Here is a 6,398-nt window from a genome sequence, read left to right as displayed (position 1 = left end):
TGGGCTACTTTAGTGACTGAGACAGCAGTATACAGTAGCATCACGTCATATTTCTGAAACATATCTGAGCAGATCACTGCCAGGACACCATGAGTATGAGTCTCTTTAAACCCTGGTGTACACTCCCTCAGACCAGCACATTTACATTTAAACCACCATGCAGTAAGCTATTCATATGAGCTCCATCAGCACAAGTGTGTAGGTATCTGTCCAATAATAACACTTGTATAGAAATGTAGCCATTTTATACAAAGTGGACGCTACAACAAATAACATCAGCTTGTATCCAATAAGACAGACATCTTTAATACCAGAGATAATCCTTTAATACTGTAACAGTGTAATGTAGTGTAATAGTCTTTTTGTAAAGCTCTCACAGCTACTGTGACAGGTGCAGACTGGGAAATGTGTGACTGTCAAGATCATCAGCTGAATATAATGACATGATGTGTGTATTACCTGAGCAGACCACCTCCAGGACAGTAGTAGTATTATAGAATACACCAATAACTATCAGAATGTTGCCATTTTATACAATGTGAATCCCTTCAACAGATAACATCAGCTTGTATGTAATAAGACAGACATCTTTAATGTAATAATACTGTAACAGTGTAACTGAGTAGTGAATATAATGACATGATGTGTGTATTACCTGAGCAGACCACCTCCAGGACATCAGCAGTATTAAACCCTCCATCCACTGTTCCACACTCCCTCAGTGCAGACTCAGAACCAGCACAGCGAGATCTAAACCTCCATACAGGACGGTCTTCACCACTACGAGTCTCTCTTGTTGAAAGAGCAGAGCCACAGCCCAGCTGTCTACACACTACAGCTGCAGCACTCATGGTCCAGCCAGACCAACTGACCAGACCTCTCCACTCTCCCTGGAGGTTCATCTCCACTCTACCAGCACAGCGGCTGCCTCCTCCCACCAACCTCACATCATCAGGCCCTGGAGAAAGACAGGAGACAGTCAGGCCCTCTGACTCTATGTATCCTAACTAAACACAACCATGCTCTTTCTATCATGTCACTCCAGGTGAGAAACAGAGGTGAAAGACAAACTGATTCTTACAGTACCTGAGCAGGTGAGTTCAACAGCATTGCCAGGTGAGCTGGTGCTTATAGCTGAGCCTGAGGAGTCACAGTCCAGCAGACGGGACTCGTTGCCTTCACACTGGAACTCTTTAACCCAGATTGGACTCTCACCTTCCCCATAGAGCGCCCCCTGGAGGGCTGAAGGAGCCCCACAGCCAAGCTCCCGACAGACCACCTCTGCATCCTGCCAGTCAAAGCCAGCTTCACACACTGAGACCCACGTCTGATTAGACCTCACCTCCACTCTGCCAGAGCACAGACCAGATCCATTCACAAGCCTCACAGACTCTGAAGGAACAGAGACAGATGGTCAATATGAGCATTATTATTATTATTATTATTATTATTATTGATAACATAACATCTTTCAGCAAAATAAGAAGTGTGAAAATATCCATTAATGTCCCAGAATACACTAATATCTATCAGAATGTTGCCATTTCATACAATGTGAATCCCTTCAACAGATAACATCAGCTTGTATGCAATAAGACAGACATCTTTAATGTAATAATACTGTAACAGTGTAACTGAGTAGTGAATATAATGACATGATGTGTGTATTACCTGAGCAGACCACCTCCAGAACAGCAGTAGTATAAAACCCTCCATCCACTGTTCCACACTCCCTCAGTGCAGACTCAGAACCAGCACAGCGAGATATAAACACCCATGCAGGACGGTCTTCACCACTACGAGTCACTCTTGTTGAAAGAGCAGAGCCACAGCCCAGCTGTCTACACACTACAGCTGCTTCACGCATGGTCCAGACAGACCTTCTGACCAGACCTCTCCACTCTCCCTGGAGGTTCATCTCCACTCTACCAGCACAGCGGCTGCCTCCTCCCACCAACCTCACATCATCAGGCCCTGGAGAAAGACAGGAGACAGTCAGGCCCTGTTCTTCATGCCAGAAACCTAGTAGCGCTTGTATAGATTCTCACACACACACACACACACACACACACACACACACACACACACACACACACAGGACTATATGCCTACCACTAGAGACACTAGGACCAGTGTCAGCTGTGGACCGTGTCAGCTGTGGATGTCGTAGTATTTAGTTAACATACACACACACACACACACACACACACACACACACACACACGTACACACAGACACACACGTACACACATCAGTCCACATCTGCCTTAGGCCTGGACCTGATGCTCTTAGCCTTTCTTGCTCTGAAAATGTAATATAATGTAATTTATTGCTCTATAAATGTTCTTAGCCGTTAGACAAATATATTCCATGTTTTTGTGGGTGTTCAAACTGACTCCAAATGTGGCCATCAGTGGGGATATGGGAAGGGAAAGGTGATATGGTGGCTTATGGAACAGACTGATGAAACATTCCAGAGTAGAGGAGAACTATAGTGTTTAACTGGGATCTTACTCTACACTATCTATAGGCCAGATCAGTATTGTCTTTTTAATGAATGTGACTTACAGTATGTGTTCAGAAATAGACTACCAAGTGATGTATTTAAACTCAAAAGCAAACATGTTCTGATTCACGAGGAGAAATGGGCAGCCGGTATTTAGCTTAAGCCTGAGCTTCACACAGTATGCACTACATGATACACTATATGAACTACAGCTCTGAACATATGAGTCTGAATCTTAAGTCTTGTACACGTCAGTCTGTGTACAACTAAGATCTGACTGGCACCCTCCCTCTATGTGTTAAACTTGTGTTGTTGTTTGCTTGTACAGTACATGCATGTCTTATAGGCCCATATGTGCTGGCACCCGAAAGGTGTGTGATATAGGAAATAAAACAAAAACAATAAATCAAAATGTAGCCTAGCCTACTCGTGGATTTACCAATGTACCTGTATTGCAAATTCAATACTGTATGTTGTATAATGTAAATGCTGGAGACATGTCATTTGCATCTGTCAGTATCACACAATCTGTTTCTCAGCCAAGGAGATCATCACATTAACTTCTCAATGTTGACCCAACCCAACTAACTCCTTTATTCTAATCTAAGAATGGATTTCTGGGCAGAACTATTGCATTCAAAAACATTGAGTTCGCCCTCGGAACTGACAGATCGCCTACACATCATATCAGGGAAATTAGTCTACTTCTGAGTGTAATAAAGCATACATGTTCATATCATAGACGTCGGATCATTTTCCAACATTCATGAACACCCACAAAGAAGATGATATTGTTGTATATCGTTTTACAGCTGCAGGAAGCATGAAATCAATGTCTGGTAGTATCGGCGTGTGCCCCCGCGCGAGGGGGGCAGAGGTGTAAAAAATAGCATAACACCATCCAAACTAGCCTACTCCAGAAATCCGAGCGTCGGATTGATAAAATAATTACTACGTTAAGTAGATGGAAAGCACCAATATCTAAAAATGATCACAAAGATATGGTGTAAAACTGAATTAAAACAACAGACTTTCAGCAGAGCAAAGCTACTCACAGCCCTGAATTCACACACACTCACCCGACACACACACACTCACCAGACACTCACACATACACACACACACGCACACACACACACACTCACCCGACACACACACTCACATATACACACACACACACACACACACACTCACCAGACACACGCACACACACTCACCTGACACACACACATATGGGGTGTGATTCGTGCCAGCGTAACAAACACTCAGTGCTTTCGTCGCCTGCATTGCGTGTATAAAGGTTCTTTGGCGAGCTGATTAATAGGCGTGCATATACGCACGCGTTACGAGTCGCTCGCATTCTCAGAGGGTCACGTGTCAAAAGTACCGTGCCATTTTTGCGCACATGCATGTAACGTTTGCACGCTCGTGTTAAGTCAGCGGGCACTAGAAGCTGCGAGCGGGGCTCATTTGTCCATATTGAATAAAAATTAAGAATATTTATTTGCACTCAATCAAATTCCAGGACCCTCCTTGCATAACTTTTCCTAGATATGTGTCGTTTTATCTCCACTATCGCTACATTTTCAAATAAGAGCGAGCATCATCAACTAGCTGTAGCATAGGGGTGCTGAGGATCAGCACCAAAACACGTAGGCTATAATAGTATAAGAATGTATTTTGTATTTTGACATACAGTAGGCTATGGCGCAAAAGGGATTGTGAGTGTAGGCTACACTCATTACCCTACAATCAACTAGGATGGGCTCCATAGCCTAATGATTATCAATCCCAGCTGTGCGTAATTATGCGTCCTGTAGCCTATAAATTGACCTTGCTTTTCATTGTAAAATATTATGCTAGATGTGCTTCAGTTTTAGGAGTCAAACCATGGCATGCCAGCCTTAACACGTGCGGGCGTTTAAACGTCTGTTGCGTACGTTGGCATGGCACGTTCCACATGTCACACTATAATATTAGCAAACCACACAAACGTGTGTCTATACGCACGCTTATTCGTTTGATCAAACTATAAGGTGTAGTGTTAGGTGTCATGTATTTGATGCACATATTAGGAGTGACGTGTCAAAAGTGCCGTGCCAACGTTCAAAACATAGAACACGCGTGCACACGCCTTTACGTGTTAACTGCGGGCACTAGAAGCACCGAGTGGTGGTAATTTGAACACAAGTGAATCAAAATGATAATTGTTTGCACTCGATCAAATTCAAGGACCCTCCTTTCATTACTTTTCCTAGATATCAGCGTTTTTATCACATGTTTACATTTCGGCCGTTTGTCTAGACTGCAGTGCTCTTTTCTGTCAGCAGATGTCGCAGGCGGGTGATTTATATTTATATTTGTAGCATAATGTAGGCTATGTGTTATAATTATGTGCAAAATGATGACAATCACCTAAATCAAAAACAATGAAGCACATGTATTGCTATAGTTCGTTACCAAATGTTAGGCTTGTAAGACTCAACTTAATCATTATTAATTCCGCTATTCCTAAATATCAGAAGAGATATCTGTCTCACTCGCTCTCGGAGCAGGTATTGCGCAACACAAAGCAGGTATTGCGCAACATAGCCACGCGCGCCAGGAGACCCGCTCTGAGAGACAGAGACAGTCTTTTTCTGTGAGGGAGGAAACACAAGCAATATTTTCAATCATGCTTTCCATTGATGAATCACGAATAATGTATATAAACGGTGCAAATAAAAATAAATCGAAATAATAGGCCTATTGTACAAAAAAAATAGCCAAACGAATTGTAGGCTACATTTGAAAGTGTTCAGCCTGGTGTAGGCTGGCCTATAGGCAAAAAAATGAATGCATTGATACTGCAAAATGGTTTAATTTGAGCTGAACACTACACAACTGATTTAATAATTTCTATAATATCAGGTGATTGCTTTGAATGTTACAAATTAGTTGAAACAGTGGTAGCGATTTGCAACCTGGTAGCCTACAGTCTGGGGAAGCGTTGGGCCTTCCCGCGCCACCACAGAAGTGGGTCTTCGCTCGCTCCAGCTCATCTTGAGTTGACGGCATAGTCCTCCTCCCCAAAGAAAGACCTGCAGTCCTATTGTTTATTTCGATTTATTTTTATTTGCAGTTTTACATTATTCTATATGTGTTTTTTTGTGGACCAATGTTTGAATAAAATTTGGCTTCAAAACGACTTCTGGTAATTTACCTACATTTGATTTATTTTATTTAGAAATAGATAGCCCTCTATTGATAAGAAACACGTGTATCTGAACATTTGTTTTAAATTGCGAAGAAAGAGTCATTCAGATATTAGGCTTTATTAAAAACAAGTTGCTTAACATGTGCGAATTCCATTTATTGAGAATGCATTACCAATTGGCAAGGACGAGATTAGAACCAGCTATGATTTAAAGGCAACTGACCTTACACGTGCGGCCGCTAACACGTAAGCAAGGCACTGGCACGTTTGACACGTCGCTATGCAATTTCTGCACACATTACAAGACGTACGTACGTACGTACATCTATGATTTTACCAAACTGTCATGTGTAGTGTTGGTGTCGCATATGTGAGGCGCATCTAACCTGTAGTGTTGCCGTCACGCACACGATGCGCAATTCGTGTAAACAACATGTGCACTGCGTCTGCGTGACAGGTACGTTACAGCTATGAGACGTCTGTCTCTCCATTGTGTGTCAATGGAAATTATACACGTGCGTTTAGACGTTTGATGTCATCGCGTCTTCTTAAGTAGGCGCAAGTCAAGCGTTTCAGTATGGTGTGCTGGCACTAATCACACCCCATACACACACTCGCTCACCCGACACACACACTCACATACACGCACGCACACACGCACGCACACACACACACACACACACACACACACACACA

Source organism: Borostomias antarcticus (assembly GCF_949987555.1).
Source record: "Borostomias antarcticus genome assembly, chromosome: 31".
NCBI classification, from domain to species: Eukaryota; Metazoa; Chordata; class Actinopteri; order Stomiiformes; family Stomiidae; genus Borostomias; species Borostomias antarcticus.
The sequence above is the reverse complement of the archived record's forward strand: the minus strand, read 5'-3'. Positions refer to the sequence as shown.